Genomic DNA, 22,260 nt, shown 5'->3' with positions numbered 1-22,260 from the left:
AAGCTCACCGGAAGCACTTTTTACCAAAGATGGCGGTGCCCATCAACCAGCGGCCCGGTAAGGCTTGTTCCGCGCCTGGTACCGGTCCGCGGACCGGCGGTTGGGGACACCTGTTCTAGTCCAAGTCCCTGTTTAAGCATGAGACCTATACCTTCTAGTTCAAGCTCCTGCTCAAGCATGAGACCTTATACCATTGCAGACAAATGGCTGTCCAATGTATTCTTAAAAGCCTCTACACCAGAGGTCTCATTCTCGCGGCCCGCGGGCCAATTGCGGCTCGCAGGACGATATCCTGTGGCCCCCACCGTGATATTTTTTTGTGGAATCCCTTATTATCCCTTTTTTGTGGAATCCCTTATGCGGCCCAGCCTCACCCAGACTCTGCCTCCAGCGGCCCCCAGGTAAATTGTGTTTGAGACCCCTGCTCTACACCTACAACTTCTGGAGGCAAGCCGTTACACTGATTAATTGTTCTCACTGTTGGGAAATTTCTCCTTAGTTCTAGGTTGCTTCTCTAATGATTTTCTACCCGTTACTTCTTGTCCTGTCCTCAGGTGCTTGGGAGAACAAGCCAACCCCTTCTTCCCTGTAACAGCCCCTCAAATATTGGAAGATTGTTATCATGTCACCTCTGGTCCTTCTTTTCATTAGACTGGACATATCCAATTCCTGTAACTGTTCATTGTATGCTTTAGCCTCCAGTCCCCTAATCATCTTTGAGACTGGGTTACTTCCCAGGCCAACTGAATTCCTTCAACCTCTGAACTCATTTCTTCTAAAGAATCTTATCATTGATTGTAAAGAATTATGAAACATATTATTTTTAAGCCATCTGCTAGATGGTCACCCCAAAAGTGCAGGAACATCTGCCTCCACTTAAGCCATGCTGTTATCGGTGAGTGATATTTGGAAACTGAACTATACAGAAAGGGGGGAGGGGATAATAATTAAAAATGAGTTTATTCCAAAGAGCCTTCCTCCTTACAAACAACATTTCACAAAAGAAAGAACACATTCTAATTTAGAATAATTTGTGTTGGTCAGATTTCCTTGTTACTTTAATATGGATGTAGTAATAAATATAATACATATGCAGTGACATATATCTATATCTATATCTATATCTATATCTATATCTATATCTATCTATCTATCTATCTATCTATCTATCTATCTATCTATCTATCTATCTATCTATCTATCTATCTATCTATCTATCTATCTATCTATCTATCTATCCTACCTCTACGGGGAGGAAATCTTCCAGCTGACCAGGACCTACGAGAAACTCAAACCCGAAGAGCCACCATCTTATGTGAACCTCACATTCCTACGCAATTGCCGAGACAAAAAAGTGATCCCCACATGCTTCCAACTCAAATTCCATTCCAAAACCTCAGCCACTGAAAGGATTCTGAAAAGAACAGAATTAGCCCTAATCAGAAACGAACTCCACAGGAAAATATTCCTACTAGACCAAACCAACAGGGACCTACTTATTCTTGACCTCAAACTCAGCAACAAAATCCAGCCAGCACTCTGGGACAAATCCAAACAGCCCTCTGGAGAGCTGAAACAGAAACCTCCCACAAGACAGACACACATACCAACAAACTCCACAGACTAGAGAAACGCCAGAAGCCCAACCCCCACCCACAGCAATGCATGAAACAAACAGTACACAACATATCAGACAGAACCCTCACCATAGTAGAAACCAATGTCCTTTCCAAGGGATTCAACTTTGCAGTCGCCCCCAAACGCATCCCCACTGAAAACTTCATATGTGGAGTTGAAGCTAGCCTAACCCAAATTAACCCAGATGTAGCCAATAAAATCAGACTTAAAGTCACCAATGTCCTCTGCTCCAGCAGTCCACCCAGAAGCAACTTACACAGAGAAGAACAAAAAACACTCACCAACTTGAGGAAAGACAACAACATAATCATTCTCCCAGCAGACAAAGACAACGCTACAGTCATGATGAGCACATCAGACTACCAGTCCAAACTATCCAATCTACTCCAAGACCCCAATTACAAACCTCTAAATACAGACCCCACCACCTACCTGGAAAAAAACACCAAATCCAAAATAAAAGCCTCTCCCATCAGTGAAGAGATCCAGCAAAGAATCATCCCCAGAAAAATCATCCAGATGCGCTAAGCTCTATGGCCTCCCCAAGATACACGAAGAAGGAACACCACTCAGACCCATAGTCAGCTCCATAGGCTCACCTCTACAGAATCTTGCCAAATTTCTCGCCAAACGACTCCAGCCCTAAACAGAATCCATCACCTCACACATACAAAACTCTTTCCATACTCTTCATAGAAACAATAAAAAAACAAAACCTACAACCCAGAAACCTACTCATGAGCTTATCCCTCTTCACCCAAGTACCTATTAAAGAAGCCTTGATAGCTATCCAAAACAAATACAACCCCCCTAAGCACATCCTAGATCTGACCAACCACTACCTAACCAACACATACTTCATCCACAATGCACAAAGATACAAACGGATAGAAGGAGTACCTATGGGATCACCCCTCTCACCTGTCATCACTAACCTATACATGGAACACATTGAAACCAACGCTCTAGACAAATCCGAACACAAACCCAAACTCTGGCTTAGATATGTAGATGACACTTTCGTAATTTGGCCACACAGGAATGAAAAGCTGGACAACTTCCTCACACACCTCAACAGCCTACACCCCAAAATACAATTCACCATGGAAACAGAAGCCAACAACCAACTTCCCTTCCTGGACGTCCTAATTTACAAAAAACCCAATGGCTCCCTAGGACACACCATCCACCGAAAGAAAACACACACCAACCACTACTTAAATACACAATCCCATCACCACCCTGCACAGATCAACTCTGTAGCCAAGACCCTCATCTCCAGAACCAAATGCCACCTGAGAACAGAATTACACACCCTCACTAACGTATTAATTTCCAATGGATTCCAAAGAAACACAATTACCAACTTAATCCTAAAGGAGAAACCCCCCAGAAACCGAGACACAGTCTGTGAGTCAGACGAACACAATACAAAAGCCTGATGATGGCAGATGAGATTCTGCCGAAACGTTGCCTGTATGGTTTCTTCAACGTTGCCTGTATGGTTTCTTCAAAATCCATATTGAAATAATATCTTTCTTAAGACGCAGCACATTTTTTCCATTTCCCCAAAGGCTGGAATATAGATAATTTCACCATATCTATATCCAAGTTAATTGTTAGCTTGAAAACATATCATGAATTTGAATCCTCCTAGGTACAGAAATGGTGTATCAAAGAATCCTCCCCAACTTTTCTTAGAAAAATGAATATTAAATGATGATCCTTTTTAAAAACAAAATGCCATGATCAAAGTTAAATTGTTTCTGCATCTGCAACAACAAGAAGAAAAAGGACCCTTGGTAAATTGGTTTTCATAAAACATAATAGGGTGCTACAGAGATAGTCTGATAAGCAATTATGGAAGATATTGGGACACAGAAGCAATGTCTCAGTGCTTATCTTTGGAGGACTGGATTTGGAAAACATAAGAAGTATAGTATAGTGTTGTCTGCATTTATTGTATTTACTGAACACCAATCAACAGAATACAGTGTTTGCTAGTGATTTTGAAATGAATAGAATGAGCTGATACTTAAACACTGTATTGGAGGCAAATAAAAACTACAGAAGATGAACAGTCCAGAATTTCTGGCTTAAACTGCTCAGCCAGAAAGTTGCACCCTAATTTAAACCTTAAATAGCAAAGTTTTATGTGCTCATATTAGTTATAGATGTGTTATAGATGAATTATAATATGTAGTTGATAGCCACGTGCAAGAGGAATATGTGAATAAACTGAAAATAAATAATTTTCAGCAAAAGATTTAAAACAACCAGAAATTCTTATATTTCATTAATGACAGAATACAAATAACTGTAGAGAAATTGTTGCTGCCCTTTTACTTGAGTATCTCATACAAATTTTATTTCAGATTTCATAGAGATAGATAGATAGATGATAGGTGGGTGGGTAGATAGATAGATAGATAGATAGATAGATAGATAGATAGATAGATAGATAGATAGACAGACATATAAATGATAGATAGATAGATAGATAGATAGATAGATAGATAGATAGATAGATAGATAGATAGATAGATAGATAGAATTGCACAGTTGAAATTTGATTGAGTAATGATTCCTGTTAGATCTTGTATTTTTGCCAGGTTATACAGTATCTCTGTTGTGTCTATTTGAACCAGAAATTTTAAGAACCGTCTTTTGCTTCATTTATGCTGTGTTAGAAGAAGCTAATCTCTTTGACACTATCAAGTACATCCATTTAAAGTTTATGTAATTCAATTAGATTTGTTCCATTTAAACTTTTCACCTTCACAGACTACATAAAATTAAAGTTTGAAACCTTTTCATTTCAGTCTTACTTTATAATCCAGGGATTAGCCTAATGCAGTCATTCTAGCTACCATTTTATTATAAGAGAACTCTGATATAATAAACCTGCAAAAAGCCAAGTTCATATGGCTTTTGAAAAGCAGAATTTCATTTTCATTACCCACTTGCAAAAGCACAGTCATTTTGACTAAAAACGGCAATCGAGAGTGCTCAATTACTTTGGAAGCATTTATGCCTCCCATTACAACAACAGAGTAGTGGTAGCAACCTATAATCCCAGGAGCCAACCTCAAGTTTCTTTGTGGTTTTCAAAGTAGACATAACATAAATAAAACAAGTAACCCACCTACACTTTTATTGTTGTCCCACCTATCTTTCAATGCTTCCTCAACTTCACCCCCAAATCTAATTATAGCAGCTCTTGGCCACTGTACCATACAATTATTTATTTTTATTGTATGGCTGTCATTGTATTTCTTGTAAAAAGTTGGTTCTCCCATAGAATTATCAAAAGGGGAAGGTCTAGCTTCACAGGGTGATTCTCAGCTCCCTTGGCTTAAGAGTTTACTAACACTTTAGTTCCATGGTCAACCTAATACAGTATCCAGTTCATATACTTCAGCTCAGCCCTCCAGAAACCATGTGACAAGTCTTGTGTAAATGGATACCTCCAGAGGTATAGGGTTCAGCTTGATAATTCTCCTTTACCCATGAGAAGGTGGATGATAGAACTTTTAACACATTTGGAGAAAACCAAACTAAAGAAGGCTATTATGGCACTAGATTGTAGAAACCATTTTTTTCCACAAAGAAGTTTCACTGGCACACTACAACTAATTAAGAACTGCTAGTCCAAGAGCAGAATAAGCATGGAACAACAGCTAAGAAAGAAGTCAGTCTGTTCACTATTCTTCAGTAAAATATGTAAAAGTATATTTTAATAGGAAGCAATGACTACAAGCTTAAGACTGACAGAGGCAAAATAATACTTAAAAAAAAAACCCTCAGTATGTGCCTAGAAATCTGAAGGGCTCCCAAATGGTATCTGACATAGATATAATATATAACTCTAAAGATTTACAGGTGGATTTTCCAGAGGGTGGCGGCAATTTGACAGATGTCTTCCTTTGATACACAGATCATGCTTCTGTTTTTGTACAGTCAACAAAACCTCAAAAGAACTGACAAACTGGTTCTCATAGGCTTGGGTTTCTGCTCTTCAGAGGCTTTGTTGTCTGTCCAAATATACTTTTGTGTGACATATAATTTATGTAATACAAATGATGTTAGCTTTCAAATTTTATCTCAGTGGAATGTTAACTAGAGCATATCTACTTGAGCTGATTTGCCTTCACCCTACGAATGAATGTTGATCATGAAAGAACATCCTGAAAATAATGAGAACAATCTTAAGTTTGTCCATCTAACATTATTATTACTTTCTGGACAATCAAATAATAGTAGACTGCAATTCTTCATCTGTTTACCATGAGCAAATCCTACAAAATTTAGTACTTCCACTTTAACATGCATAACATAAATGCCCGAAAGCCATTGTTACAAATAAGTTTTGTGCTGCAGCTTTTCAGTATGTTGACTGGAATACTTAGATTATAAAACAGTTTTTAAATACATTACCAACATGTTTTGCTCAGTTTTTTTCACCGAGAAGATAACTTATCATGATACTTTATGACATTGAATGTGTTGGTGGAAGCCATTTTAAAAATGGCTGCCTAGTAATAAAATACATCTTAATTTCTACTTCTTGGAAATCTTTCCTCCATAAATTTCTTACTGTAAAACATTTCCAGTTACTTATTTTACAACCTTTGTAAGTAAATGTCTACAGTTTACTTGTTATTTGCTTCAGCAGGGCCAATGTTATTTTCATTAGGAACCATTCATTAGTAGCTTTCTAAAACAAAACAACTAGACAATTACTTTTATACAAATATATTTCCTGTCTTGATAAGATATTCATACAATAAAAATCAGTAGAATTTGCTAGTAATGTACCACTCAGATATGATTTTTAAAATGATTAATCACATCAACCATTGAATAAAAATAATATTACCCTGAGTGTGTAGATTGTGATTCGGTTCCAAATTCTTCACCCTGAGACCTGAAAGGTAAGAAAGATAAAATATAAATGATATTAAAAACATATTTGCAATAATATCACATTAAATAAAATACAAATTAATAGTACAACTAATGAATAGGAATATATTCTTGAGTTATTTAAAATTTGCACTTGTATTCAGTACCTCTTAATATTATGTAAGCCATCTATCACATATAAAATACAACAGAATATAAAGATATAATAGAACCTTTTAAAAATCAGCATAACAATCAGCACCAAAATTCAAATTAAAGAAACATTAGGTAATTTAAATTCTGGGTAGTACAAGTGAAAGAGAAGTGCTTGGTAATAAAATTGCAGTATAACTCCTCACGTGCAGAGATAGGATTTCTTTTTTTCCATTTCTTATAGCACAATATTATATTTTATTTGAAAAGAATATTATGATAAAATTGACTTGACTTTCTATTGGTGGGATTCCTTCCATTCATGCAAGAAGTTTTTATTTGAGACAGAAGGCACAGCTATCCAAAGCTCAAAACTCTCTAGTTAAAGTCTACTACAAAGCATTTTGATGGGAGGATCTTGTGGATCTGTAGACTCCAAAACCACTTTAATTCATGGCTTTCAACTCTGCCATCTTCATCTGACTTAATTACTTTCTCCCATTGATTTCAATGGGAAACTAAAGAAAGTATTGCCAGCCAAGAAAGGAAAAAAAATGATCTCTCCCTGTTTCTCATCCCCATCTGCTGCCCTACCTAGTGTGAACAAATTTGAATGTAGAAATTGATCTAAGTGACTTTTTTCAGGTTCCGGGAGATGGGGGGCCACATGAAATATGATTGGAAGTCAGTGTGGAATTTTGGCCCTTTATTTTTTATTTTTTTAAAAGTCAATTTTATCCATCAAAATCAGGGGTGGGATTCTACCAGTTCGCACCTATTTGCTAGAACTGATTGTTAACATTCTAAGCAATTCGGAGAACCGGTTGTTAGAAGAAATTACTGGCCTAATCCTGTAAGGAAGGCAGGAAGGAAACATTCTGGTGTTGATTACAGAAACTGCCTCTCCGTTAACCCTTATTACATTCTTGGCAGGACTAGACTTCCTGTCTCTGGAACGTCTCTGGAGTTTTTTCCCCCTCCTTTGCTGGTACTTTGCTTTACAAAGTTACAATGGCACTGAAAAAAGTTACTTATGACCATTTTTCACACTTACGACTGTTGCAGCATCCCCACAGTCACGAGAGGCCAGGCAAGGAGATGCGTGCCTTGATGTGAGTGATGTTGAGTTGGCCACGCCCAGCCAGTCACATTATCACCAAGCCATGCCCACCAACTAAGCCATGCCCACAGAACCGATTGTTAAAAAATTGAATCCCACCCCTGATTAAAATGTTTATTTCTTGTCAAAGTTTAGGGGCAAAAATTATGCTTTTTGGTATAGATCCATAGGCATGTGTAATTCTGCTTTGAACTCATTGTACACAGAGAAGACAATGAAGCTTCTGAAGCACATTTTAGAAGTGTTCCATGGAGTATTATTTGCCCTGTTGCTTGTCCATTCGGTTTTGGCCTATATGTATGAGTAGAAGCATGGTTGCATCAAATAGAAATCTGACTATATGGTGTAATTCAAGGGTCCCGTAGCCCATTCGGAACTGGGAAGCACAGTTCCATTTGTGTGCACGCCCACCACTTGTGCAAATGGAGCTGTGCAATTGTACTGCTTCAGTGAAACGATATCCTCTCTAACACCCTGCCATCATTGAAACCCACAGATGGAAAGATCAGGGACCACTGGTCTAATTGTATGAAATTTCTCTGGCCTGAGATCCTTCAGGTGTATTGGCCATGTTATCTGAAAATTCTGGGAGTTGTACTTCCATCTCATCTGGAAGGTATCAGATCGGAGAGGATGGATCTCATTTGGGCTGATATCTTATTCTATTTATTGATTATAAGATTTTCCTTGTGTTTGAGATGCTTTTTGCTATTTGAATGAATCGGAGATATTCTAGAGTTTCTTATAAATTCCTGATTTGGCTCTTTAGAGCTTCAGTTCTTCTACAGATAGCAATTTCAGCTGGGCAGAATGCCCTTATTCCTATTATTGTTAATACAAATGGAGAATAAATCTAAGAGATAAAAAATTTCAGCAACCTCAAACATAATAATCTCTGAAAGAAATTCTTTTTGTGTTGCTGTTATCTACTTACCTCTTAATTAAAAGAGGAATTGATAAAAATTGCATATTAATCAAATCATTGAACTTTAGTTGGCTTTCAATATGCAAATATATCACTGTAGTTTAAAAAAAACACTTCTTGAATAAAAGAAGCCAATAGGAGTTGTGGACAAATATACAAGATTGAATTGGATGGGATGGAAGTGTTTTCCACAGAATAATTCCTAGTGATTCATAATCCTCTAGTCCCCAATAAACAAGAAAGACTTTTAGATTATCTAGAAAAAATATTAATAATTTAATACCTAAGCTTTTGCAGTTTACAATGCTTCTGACATATGCACGGATTATATGGACTTTGAACCTCAAAAATAAGCATTGTAATCAAATTACCATATTATTGTTGCCTCTGTTTGTGATAAATTAGTTTTTAATTGGAGGCGGAATCTTGAACACAGAAGGCACTTCAAATAGTACACTTTGCTCACAGTAAGAATAGTAACAGGATATTATCATTTCAAGATGATAAAGTCCACTTCTAAATTCCACGGCCATGAAAATAAATTGTCAATTTATTACTCTCACTGACTTCTGTTATTATTCTGTTTGTCTGTTTCCTTCTAACCCTGGTGATAGGTAGAGAGAAGGGAGGAAAAGGGAAAAGAGAGATGATGTAGCATTGCACAGGTATATAATTAGGCAATAATTTGTAAAATGGACATTTTAAGATGTGTTGATACTTCATTGTGTTTTATGAAAGATTTATTTTTATGTAAATATTTAATATCTCAGAAGAAAATTACATCTGGCATGAACTGAACTGATAAAAAATGTGTATACTGGTAGGTAATTCTGAGGTCTGATCTGTCACTCTTTCCTTGCTGCTGTTGCCTCTGGTTACTAGTGTCTTTAGGATTTTTTTGGGGGGGAGGGGTTGTCTTTGTTTTCATGCTTTCTAATTTATTATGTGTCAAAAAATTGACATGTATCCCAACAGCCTTTAATCATAACTCAAGGTGATCTGAAGTCGCCCAAAAGAAAAATAATGCATAGGATAGAGTTTAGAATAATTAGGTGGGTTGAAGAAATAGCAAGAGGAACAATATCTTGAAGAGTCTTGGAATGGAACTAACAACTGTTTGATTGATTCCACAGAGAATACTAGGCAGAGAAAGAAGAGACAAAAAGAGAAATGAAACATACGCAATGATTTGCATTGGAGGAAGAGAGTCAAAGCGACAAAATTGGAGGTACAAACTAGAATATACACCAATATAAGAGGGTAAAATAGTGGGGTCCTTGGTGCTCTTTGAGCTTGGTTGTTTTCTTGCAGACATTTCATTACTCAACTGAATATTACCTAACCATCTGGAATAAAATAACCAAGTTCAGAGAGCACCAAGGACCCACGTTAATGACCCAGTGTAAACTGATTGAAAGAAAGAATGAAGGAAAAAAAGGTATGGGAACATGACTTCTTGACTTCTTTCCAATCTCTTTATAAAATATGGCTTTAGGCGATATTAGTATTCCCCTAGGCAGGAAGAAGGAATAGGTAGTTTCTAGAATAGATGTAATACAGGTAGGCCTCGACTTACAACAGTTTGTTTAATGACCATTCCAAGTGGCACAATGGCACTGAAAAATGTGACTTATTACCATTTTTCACAATTACGACTTTTGCAGCATCCACATGAACATGTGATCAAAATTCAGGTGCTAGGCAACTGGTTCATATTTATGATCTTTGCTGTGTCCCTGGGTCATGTGATCACCTTTTGCAAACTACTGACAAGCAAAATGTCAGGGTTTTAAGTTACATGCCCATAGTAAAGAACTCCGAGGCAGGTAGGTTCCTCAAAGAATAGTTGTATTGGACATGTCATATTGGCACAGGCTGGTGAAAACCGACTCTGAATATTCCTGCGGTTTTCACCTAATTAAAAGTAAATGTTTTTTCCCTTCCCCAAACAATCAGTCACATGGTCCAATCATGGTGCTGTCCAGTCGCCTGGTAACTTCACTCCTCCTCTCTCCGACCACCTGTGGGAATGTCATTGGTTCCCAGGAGAAAGTATTTTATTGTGGCTACAAAACCCCAGCTATTTCTATTCCCCCCTCCCTTTCCCTCAGCTCCAGTGTGGCAACACTGAAGCCTCAAAATGGCCTTGACCAGATCAGGTTCATTGACACACAGTCAATGAGGAAGCCAGAATCACTTAACAACCAAGTTACTAACTTACTACAGTTACTGCAATGATTAATTTAACAATGATGGCAAGAAAAATCATAAAATGGGGCAAAACTCAAATAACAAATGTTTCACTTAACAACAGATTTTTTTTAAAATTGCGGTCATATGTTCACAAACAGTGGTTGTAACGTAGTATTTCCTATCAGTCCGTAATAATATTCATCCACTATTTTTCTGATATTGTGGAATCTGCTTTCTGGAATCAAAATTTCACAAGGTTCATACTTTCTCACCTATTCTCTTCTTGCACCTAAATGTCATCATCCATCCATCCATCCATCCATCCATCCATTTATTAACTTAAAATCTGAGACAGCTTTGATTGTAAAGCAGCTAACTGAGGACTCATGTTACCAAAATAAAAATAGGCAATCTGTAGTTCTCCACTTGTTAGAATATTCCAGTGAGAGTTGGAATTTGACAACAGTTGGGGAATTATAGGCTGAACATCTCTGACTATGGTCAAGAAAGTAAGTCATATTTTCAAATTGGAATAAAATAAAAAATAAAGCACAACTTCAAAGTCTAATTCAGCAAAGCCATCCAGATGTCTCCAACTCTCATATTATTCAGCTGAGGGGAAATACACATATGCACTCAGAGCTGCAAGGCAGATGAAATACCGGTAATACCACTGTGTAAATTATTATTGCTTCCTGAGGTGTTGGAATAAAATGTTTCTTGGAATCCTTCAAGAAAATACTAGGTAAGTAGACAAATGAAAGAAATTATCTGTGTACAGCAAATATGAAGAATCAAAAATCAAAATCACAGGTGCAAAATGAGAGTGCAATCATTTCTAGCAAGTACAGAAAAAAATGACAAGCTGTGTCAAGTTTATGACATAAGCTGATACATCTTTTCTGAGCTCTTACTGGTTGCGTGGTTATTACAGGAAACCTTTTTTTTTGTTAGTTTGGGTTTTTTTTTTAAAGACATTGAGTAAGAAAAATAAAAATTGCCTTATGAAAATTATTTTGTTATGAACTTTGAAAGAAGGATTTAGAAAGCTGGGAACCAATGTACAGGTAGTCCTTGACTTATGACCACAATCGAACCCAAAATTTCTGTTGTTAACTGAGATAGTTGTGAAGTGAGTTTTGTCTCATTTTACGACCTGTCTTGTCACCATTGTTAAGTGAATCAATTGATAAGTGAGTAACTAGGTTGTTAAGTGAATCTGCCTTCCCCATTGACTTTGTCAGAAGTTTGCAATGGATGAACATATGATCTTGGGACCCTACAACCATCATAAATATGAGTCAATTGCCAAGCATTTGAATTTTGATGACATGATCATGGAGATGTTACAAAGCTTGTAACTGTGAAAAGTGGCCGTAAGTCTCTTTTGTCAGTGCTGTTGTAACTTTGAATGATCACTAAACGAACAGTTGTAAGTCGGGGACTAACTATACTTTCAAAATAGTTGTGCTATTCAGTTAGGAACTGAATCCTGTTCTTCCACCCAAGAATTGTTGGTAGGGGTCAGTGACTCATTCATCTTCTTTAGAATAAAGCAAAACATTCATTTGAGGACTTTAACAAACACTTGATGGACATCTGGTTTCACTAATACTATTATAAACACACACACACACACACAAATGGTATCCATTGGATTGGGTAATAAAGCTGTTTGATTTACCGATCTCCCATCTGTCAATTGTATGTATTTCTTATGGGCAGAAAGCTTCACTTCTTAAACAGCTGAACTGGCTTGGCAAAACATGAAAAATTCAGAGAGGATTCACACAATCAAAGAGATCCGCAGGGTGGAGTCATCAGGAAATCTAGACGGATGCCACAGTTGCACAAAGACTTGTTTTTTTTCATACTTCTTTCAAGTGCAATGCCTGTTGATTACATGATTGTGTGGCCAACATCTTGACACTTTTAGAATGTTGTTTATTTTAAAAGGGATGCAGAGAGGTTTTCTTTAAAATGTTGCAAAGAAATTCTTTAAGAGATTTGACTAAAATTTAATATTCTCTAAAGACTCTGTTCTTCTCAACCCATTCTGTCAAAAATAAAGCAGCTGCAGAAGCTGTCATGTTTCCTTTCTATTGGCTGTGTGCATTTTTAAATCAAATTGTGCAATAGCTCAAATCAATTCAACCTCTTTGAATCTGAGATCATCATCCTCTTTTAACGACCCCATAATCCCTTGCAGAGTGGAGACTGGGCAATTGAATAGAGCTGGGTGTTTACTGGCCAGATGCCCTTCCTGTCACCAACGCGGAGGTTTTTTTTGCAGCAGATATATTCTCAGTGTACCCAGAGAGAGAAATATCTGCCTCTACCTAGGTTTGAACTCACAGGCTCCTGATTGTGAGGTGAGAGCTCCATCTCTAGCCACTGCAGCACTCCTCTTTGAATCTGAGAGCTCCAAATAAAATCAGCCTTGAAATACATACTACTGCATTCTCAATATCATCACACCAGTCACTTATTAACCCAGGATGGATGAAACCATGGGAATTCATTGTCAATAGCACAAAAATAAAATGACAATAAAGACAACTATAAGTAAATAAAAGTTTGAAGGACTCTTTGTAAAACTTACTATCCCACTGTTTCTTCGTTCCCCTTGTGTCCCCCTTCCTCCCTCCCACATATATAATATTACAATATGTGCCCGTCATTTCTTAACCCCTTTTCTTGGAGAAATTGGATTTTATGTTTGGCATTCATTAGAAGAGTATATAGGTAGCTCAGGGTTGGGCTGTGGTTCTTTTAAGAGATTTGTGTTGGGGTTGTAGTTGCACTGCAAGAAATGTTCTGGGGTGTGTGTCCTTGGTGCTCTTCAACTTGGTGATTTTCTTGCAGATGTTTCAGCCCACAATTCAACCCTGAGCTACAAATATTCTTTTCTATTAATGTTCTGTGTGTTTTTAAATTTCTATCTATAATTCTTCTGTTGTCTGTTTTTCTTTCCGTGTATTAGGCAACTTCAAAAAAAAAAAAAAAGAGAGAGAGAGAGAATTTGGTCTATTTCTGTTTCCAATATGCAAAACCGCTATCTGCAGTGTCTACTTCTAACAATAACAATAAACAAGACAGTGGGCTAAGAAAAGGCAAAAAAAAAAAAAAAGCAAGCATAATTTTGATGTTAGGCACATAAAAACCCAACATTCATTCCATTGTGAAGATTTCCTGTCTGCAAAGACCATGCTATTTATCCTAGTCACTGGTTTCCTTAGCCTTCTCCAAATTGTTAATAGTGGTCATCATTCTCTTGGCTCAGCATCATTTATTGGGTTCTTTATTTAAGCTTCCTTGATTCAATTAATCCACTGGGAACAGGAAAGATATTAGTTCGATTAGACTGCACTCTGGAATCGCCTCCAGTTAATGGAGCCTAAAATGCAAGGACTGTTGAAACAAAAACAACAAAAAACCTCTGTTCTCTCCACTGAATTGCAAACTTTATATAACAGTGATCATATTCAAATTCTAGTGCTATGAAATATCACTTTTCTCAGGTTCAAATTTGCAATTAATAAACATCCGCTTTTGAGGATGAGTAGGAAATACGTTGGAATATACACTGTTAGCAATGCTGCTCTAGCCCGCATACATTTCTGTTTTGTAAGAACATACATCAAATTTAAGTGAATAATATGCTCATAAGGTCATACCTTTAATAGGGCTTATAAGCCACGTATAAAAATATCTGTACACACATATACATACCATAGAATATAATTGGAGAAACAGAATATTATTTAAAATCTAAACTAGACATGATTGTGGAAAGATAAAGTGTAACAAATTTCATGTTTGACATTCTATTTCAGTGGTGCAAAATGCATGTGTGTTTCTTTTAAATTTTGTATCTTTCCCTGTATATTTTTATCACATTCCACAATTTATAAGTACATGCCTTTTGCAATTTAGAAAATGTAAAGATCAGGCATTCACCAACTGTGTTACTATGTTCTTGCTACACAGAAGAAGTAAGGGTGACAGTGGGTTTTTTCCTTTTATCCCATCCTTTTTCATATACAGCTTGAGGCGACGAACATACCAATATTCCTCCCTTCTTTTATTTTTCCCACAACAACCACCTTTGAAGTTAGTTGACCTAAGACAAAATGACTGGTCCAAAGTCACTCAGCTGGTTTTTCATGCCTAAGGCCAGGATTAGAATTCAGAGTCTCCTAGTTTCTAACCCAGCACCTTAACCAACTTGCTTCCAGAAAAGCAATTTTTAGGGGATTTGAGACTCACTGATTTAGAGATGATCCTATCCACCAAATTGTTATCTTTTAATATGCAGCATTCTGTACACTCTGAACCACTCTTCAAGGATTGGAGATACAGTATCAGAGATGATATGATGGTTTGCAGAAAGTTTCATTTGGATAATCTGAAATCAGTTCTCCAGTACAGTGTCATCAGTCTCAAAGGAGAGTTCTTTGAGAGTTGTTTGAGCAGGGGTTGGACTAGAAGACCTCCAAGGTCCCTTCCAACTCTGTTATTCTATTATTCTTAATGGAGTCTTGCTGTCGCCTTGGAATTAGGGGCTATAGGACTGCAAATACAATGATATAAATAGCAATGGCAATTAGACTTATATACCACTTCACAGTGCTTTACAGCCCTTCTAAGCAGTTTAGAGAGTCAGCATATCGCCCCCAACAGTCTGGGTCCTCATTTTACTGACCTTGGAAGGATGGAAGGCTGAGTCAACCTTGAGCCTGGTGAGAGTTGAACTGCCAAACTGCAGGCAGCCAGGAGTCAGCAGAAGTAGCCTGAAATACTGCATACCACTGCATCACCACGGCTCTAAAAACAGTTTGTATAGTAGTAGTAATAGCAACATTTTTTTAAAAAAAAAATACTCTACTCTCCAAGATGTTACAAATGCAACAAGTAAATGTTACTATATGATGCAACTATACCTATCCCTGAGGAAATATTTTGGATCATGGGCTTTTGGAAACATTTTCAATAATGTTATTATTGCCTTCAGTTTTAATAATGGAACTGAACTAGTGTGAACAGAATTCAGCATCATGAATATAATGTCTTTTTAGGTTTCTGCACTGGCTCACTAGGCCATCATCATTTGACTTTTCCATGATACCATCAGTGTAACACTGCAATTTCTCCAAACTGAATGAAGATTAGTACAGTGGAAGACACCGTTGATATATTTGGCAGGCCATCCCCCAAAAAAGTTATGTCTAAAAATGATTCCCTTATACCCTAGGGCAGATTCTGCCAGCAAGCTTTTGTATCGGAATCTGAAAAAAACCATACCAACTACTCCTCAACTTATGACTATAATTGAGCCCAAAATTTATGTTGCTAAATAAGTTGTGTAAATGAATTGTGCCTCATTTTACAACCCTTTTTGCTACAGTTGTTAACCAAATTGCTGTGGTCATTAAATAAATCATGAGTCTGCTAGCCCCGTAGACTTTGCTTGTGGGAAGCTGGCTTTGTTTGCGGGAAGGATGCAAATGGTGATCTCATAACCCCAGGAGGGTTCCCAAATTTTCCCAAATTTTAATCACATGACCAAGGGAATGCTGAGTAAGTTTATACGTATATTGACTGTTTCCTAGTATGATTTCATTATTTATTGTACCCTATGACTATCATTAAGTGTTGTACCTTATGATTCTTGACTCTTGACGAATGTATCTTTTCTTTTATGTACACTGAGAGCATTTGCACCAAGACAAATTCCTTGTATGTCCATTCACATTTGGCCAATAAAGTATTCTATTCTATTCTATTCTATTCTATTCTATTCTATTCTATTCTATTCTATTCTATTCTATTCTATTCTAAGTGTGAAAAACAATCATAAGTCACTTTTTTCAGTGCTGCTGTAACTTTGAACAGTCACTGAAGAAATAGTTGTAAGTCGAGGACTATCTGTAGTTCATTTTAACATAGCTATAATAATCATAACAAATGTGTTTAGGGTGCTTATGCTTATATTAATAGAGTTTCTCTGTAACTATCCCCACTTTCCAAATAATGTTACTACATGGTTTATCAATCTCCTAGAAATCATTTTGACTGAATCTTCTATAAATCAAAATACAACCATACAACCATACTACATCTGTACTTATTAGGATTTCCATTAAATATTCCTTTTTTTATAAGCGTGAACAGCTATATCTAATATTGTACATACCAATTGCTTAATATACCCTTTTCTGAAAAAGAAACAGAAGTACAAATGGCTGATTAAATCATCAGATGCTAAAGTGACAAATAAGAGTTCAGATCAGATCAGAGCACGTTATCTGTTTCAAAGGATTTAATGCATTAAGAAAGTCAAACCACCTTTTGCATGATAGACAGTGAAATGCTAATAGCATTTTAATACATTCTAACTACAATTCTGAGCAGCAAAAAAGCAATGAATGTTTAGATTAACCATTTAAAATCAGGTGGTTTTTTTTTTTTTTTAATGAAGATACGGGGACTTAATAGTTGTGGAAAATATCCTGAGCTCTGTTCACTTGAGATTTTATTTTGGTGTTTGAACAAAGACATTTTAACTGTGCACCTAACCTTTTGCTACGTGAGGCAGCCTATGGATTGTTATTTTTTAAAAAAATAAAATAAAAGTGAGTATCCCTTATCACATGCATTTCTTCTTACAAGTGTACCATAAGTAAATGGGAGAAATGTTCCTCTGGAATAGCTTATTTCTGGTTTGACAAACTAGCTAGAGTGAACAACCCAACTGCCCACATAATTCTTCCTTTAATGTTCTAATGTGAGTCTGCTGCGAAAAGCAGCTTCTCTTCCTGCTTGGCCTGAAGATCTCCCAGCAGTAGTTCAGAAACAAATCACACAATAAAATAGATGCTCGTACTTTAAACCAAGGGCCAACAGATGTGTGAGAGAAACCACTGCTGCTAAGAGAAAATTCTCTTTTTCTCCTCTTCCTAGCTTCCCCTTTTTCCTGTTTTGCCTAACATTCTATTTCATTTTTAAAAAATATAAGCATTTTATATTTTACGCTAATAGATGTTTTCCTCTATTTAGTTCTTCTGTTGCAGCAAACTGTTTAGCAGCTATTACTTTGTGGTTGTTGACCCGTTTCACTTTTCTAAACATCAGATAATGACTGGTTTTTTATTCTGGTAGCTAGAATTATTGAAGGAATAATAAATACATTTTTGTTTGCTTATAAAGTGTATTTACTTATTTACTTTATTTTATTTACATGCTACCTTTGTTAAGTTTATACATAACTGAAGGTGGTGAGTATACCTGTTATTCCTTTCTCCTCCTATTTTCCCCACCACAAGACTGTGTGGTGAGTTGGGCTGAAAAAGAGTAACCAGCCCAACATCACCTAGCTGGGGTTCTCCTCAAGAGAAGTCTGTACTTGAACCACTTTACCAAACTGATTCACACTGGATACACCCTGGATTAGCCCATCATTCACCATAAAAATCCATTGGATGTCAATCATTCTCTCTTAGCCCAAGCTACCTCACAGGATTGTTGTTACAAGAAAAAATGGGAGATAAGTTGCTACCGTAGATTTTCTTTGAGGTGGGATGTAAATTAATAAATAAATACAAATAACAAAGGCCTTGTACAAAACTCATGTTAAAATGGGAAATACAATACTGTATAATAATTTTGATAGAATGGAGGAGGCAAATATTTGTATGCTCCAGAAATACTAAGGTTTGCAAAAATACAATCTCAAATTGTATAAAAATTAGCCATTTCACACTGAGTAGACACAGAACATCCAATGTTATTTGGAAAAGAGGGAAGAATAGTAGAAAATTGGTTTTGATTGTCATGTATAAACACAAACTCTTACATCACAGAACATCACAATATAGTCAGTTATTCTGAAAAACTGTAGGAAAGAATCAAAAACACGTAAAATAATATTTCAATAATGTAGTAAAATGTATTTTAATGCCTACTTAACTGTATTTGGAAAAAAAATAATCTGAAGAAAATTATTTTAAATTTATCAAATGTGTCAAACAGAATCTAATTATTTTAATCCAGTCTTAAGAAGAGGAGGAAGATGCGATTTTTAAATCTGGTATCTAAATCGATCTCTATTGCTATTTAAATATGCAAAACTTTAAGTTATTCCAAAGTCCTTTTTAAATATTGTGAGAGAATGTATATACTATATTTGTCCAGGATGACATATGCATGAGTAATATCAAGTCCAAGATTACTATAACATATTTTACATCTACAGAAAGATGTTATGCGTAAAATGCAGTAATATATTTCATTTTTTTCTTCTGGTTAAAATATTCAAAATATTTTGAATTATGTCCTGAAAAATTCAAATGATGAACCTCTATATGTTGGAATAAGCGCAACAAATTTGCATTTTTTTTTTTTTTTAAAAATCTGAGCTTAAAATAGGAATTCTGTTTTGAGCATAGTACTAATTGCAATTAACTTTATGATTTACATAGATTTACACTGATAAATGTCTAAAGAGCTTCTCAGTCATCCAGATCATGGTTGTCCCAAAGCTGCTTTTTCAAGAGAAAACTGGACTTTTTGGTTTTTCTTTGAAGATATTTCGCTTCTCAAAGGCAGGATCGTATCAACTCTATGGACAGATACATCAAATTCATATGGGAAGATGTTAGGAAAATAGTCTAGCCTTCCTGGATTGTGCAGGACACATTAAGGAAAACAGAAGCCTTAACATTGAAGTTTACAGAAAACTCATACACACAGATCAATATTTACATGTGATTCCCACTGGAGCACAAAAAGGGAGTCATCAGAAGCCTACACCATTGAGCAGAAGGCCTGCCTACCAGCAAAGATGGGAAAGAAAAAGAACTAAAATACATCAAGGAAGCCCTCAGAACGTATGGTTATCCTAAGTGGGCCTTCATCAAATCTCAAAAAAGACCCTACCGGAGCTCCTCCATAACAGACAACGAAACCGCACCAAACTTGATTGCAGGAAATACGACTTCAGCAATAGAGTGGTCAATGTCTGGAATACTCTACCCGACTCTGTAGTCTCTTCCCCAAACCCCAAAAACTTTAACCTTAGACTGTCTACCATTGACCTCACCCTTTCCTAAGAGGTCTGTAGGGGCGTGCATAAGCGCACCAACGTGCCTACCGTCCCTGCCCTATTGTTTCTCTATTCTTTTATTTTTCTTATATATACCCATTTCATGTATTCACAACTATGTATACACTTATACTTATTATCTTGGAAACAATTGACAAATCAAATAAATAAATAAATAAATAAAAATAAAAGAACAATGAATAAAGCAACGTTGTAATTCCATACATTGCAGGAATATTGAAAAAGCTCAGGAGGATCTTCAGCCAACACAACTTATGTGTACATTTCAAACCCAAAACTACACTAAGGCAGAAATTTGTCCACTCCAAAGATAAAACACTTAGATACAAACTGAGCAATGTGGTACTTAGTGAGCCATGTGCAGATCTGTACATTGGGGAAACAAAGTGACTTCATAAATGCATGGCACAACATAGGGGAAAAAAGCCATCAGGACAAGATTCAGCAGTCCATCTGCATTTAAAAGACAAAGCCACTCTTTTGAAGACAGCAAAGTCCACAGTTTGGACAGAAAGGACCTCTGGTTTGAAAGAGGAGTCAAAGAGGCCATCTATGTCAAAACTGAACAGCCTTTTCTCAACAGAGGTGGAGAGATATGACATCATCCATCTCCAGTGTACAACACAGTCCTTTCAACATTTCAAGAAGGCTCCGCACCAATTTGCACTACTCAGGTGATCCTGATGACACAGATAAACCTCCAGGTGACCTCAATGATTCTCTAAAAGAATGCAAATGACCAGCTGTCTGAATGCCTTCCATTTCCCACCATCCAGTCAGAGCTGAAGAAGTTTCTTGGATATGAAGTGAAACGTCTTCAAAGAAAAACCAGAAAGTCCAGTTGCCTCTTGAAAAAACACCTTTGGGATTTACACTGATACATGCATTACAAATTCTATCTATTCTGAAATAATTTATTTGAACCAGTTTGTATATCATTGAGCTATATTTTTTTTTTATTGTTAAGAAACTCACAATCTCACCAGAAAACTTCTATATTACAAAACTATATATGATGAGCTGTTCCTCTTAAAGATACCTTGTCTTTTTAAAAGGTTTTTCTTAATCTTTAGAAGAGAACACAGTATTCTGTATTAACTTCTTTATAGGCAGAAGCGGTACAGCGTGTAGGGTACAGCAGTAAAATTTGTACCCTGGACACTTAAATGAATCATTTTAAAACAAATTCATAAAAGGAAGCATATTTCAGGTTTGATTTTTTTCTTTAAAGGCAGACAGTACTGACAGCTTAGGAGGGCTTGTCATGACATGATGGAAATGCTGTTATTATTGCCAACAGTTTTTCAATCATATTTCTATTTTTTAAAGGACATATTTCTCTAAAGGGCATTATCAAATTAAGGTTCTTCAAAATCTGCAGGCCAAGATTTCTCCCCAGTAATGATCTTACAGGCATGCAATATAATTTTAATCAGAAAACAACTCATTGTGACAACCCAAAAAAGGAAGATGGTTTGACCTATTATTATCACTATATTCATTTGTGCTTAAGTAAAATACTGCACCATCATCTGGGTTCTCATTAAATGATGCTATTCAAAGATTCTGTCTAATAAATTAATATATTCTGTTCTTTGTGTTTTATTGGAAAGCAGTTGGGTGTAAGAAAGTCAGGTGTAAGTTCAGAACTACATGTTTTGCTGTAGAACATATATAGTTATGTGCAATTAATCTATGTATATGGAGGATATTACAATTTTCACCATTAGCTAGAACTTTTATTAGTAGCTGTGGAACGGAGACAAGATTTATTGGATTATATCTAACATCATCTTGAAGTAAAAATATTAAGTATAGTTGCTATGCCACTGAGGTGTACTGTTCGCTCTCCCTCACTCTTCCTCTGCCCGCTCTCCCTCCCTCGCTCTCCCTCTCTCTCGTTTCTGCTTTAAGAAAACCTTGCTAATTTTCGCTAAGAAAATATTTATGGGATGAACACAGGGGTGGGATTCAAAATTTTTAACAACCGGTTCTGTGGGCATGGCTTAGGTGTTGGGTGTGGCTTGGTGGTCATGTGACTGGGTGGACATGGCTTGGTGGTCATATCATTGCTGGGTGTGGCCAACTCAATATCACTCACATTGAGGCACGCATCTCCTCGCCTGGCATCTCATGACTGTGGAGATGCTGCAACAGTTGTAAGTGTGAAAAATGGTCATCAGTCACTTTTTTCAGTGCCAT

The 22,260-nt window shown here is 36.5% G+C and overlaps 1 protein-coding gene across 28 annotated transcripts in view; it reads right to left on the bottom strand.

Annotated features, from left to right (window-relative positions):
* The window catches only part of PTPRD (protein tyrosine phosphatase receptor type D), a 1,313,296-nt gene that overhangs the window by 774,318 nt on the left and 516,718 nt on the right, over window positions 1–22,260 (bottom strand). For all 28 annotated transcript variants that reach the window (XM_087957701.1, XM_087957705.1, XM_087957708.1 and 25 more), the window contains one exon: window positions 6,518–6,565. The gene's annotated coding sequence lies outside the window, so the exon portion shown is untranslated. The remainder of the gene's footprint in view (window positions 1–6,517; window positions 6,566–22,260) is intronic.

This window comes from Notechis scutatus, chromosome 2 (assembly GCF_049901735.1).
Source record: "Notechis scutatus isolate UNSWTSFEM ecotype Mainland chromosome 2, rNotScu1.2, whole genome shotgun sequence".
Taxonomy (NCBI): domain Eukaryota; kingdom Metazoa; phylum Chordata; class Lepidosauria; order Squamata; family Elapidae; genus Notechis; species Notechis scutatus.
The sequence above is the reverse complement of the archived record's forward strand: the minus strand, read 5'-3'. Positions and strand labels throughout refer to the sequence as shown.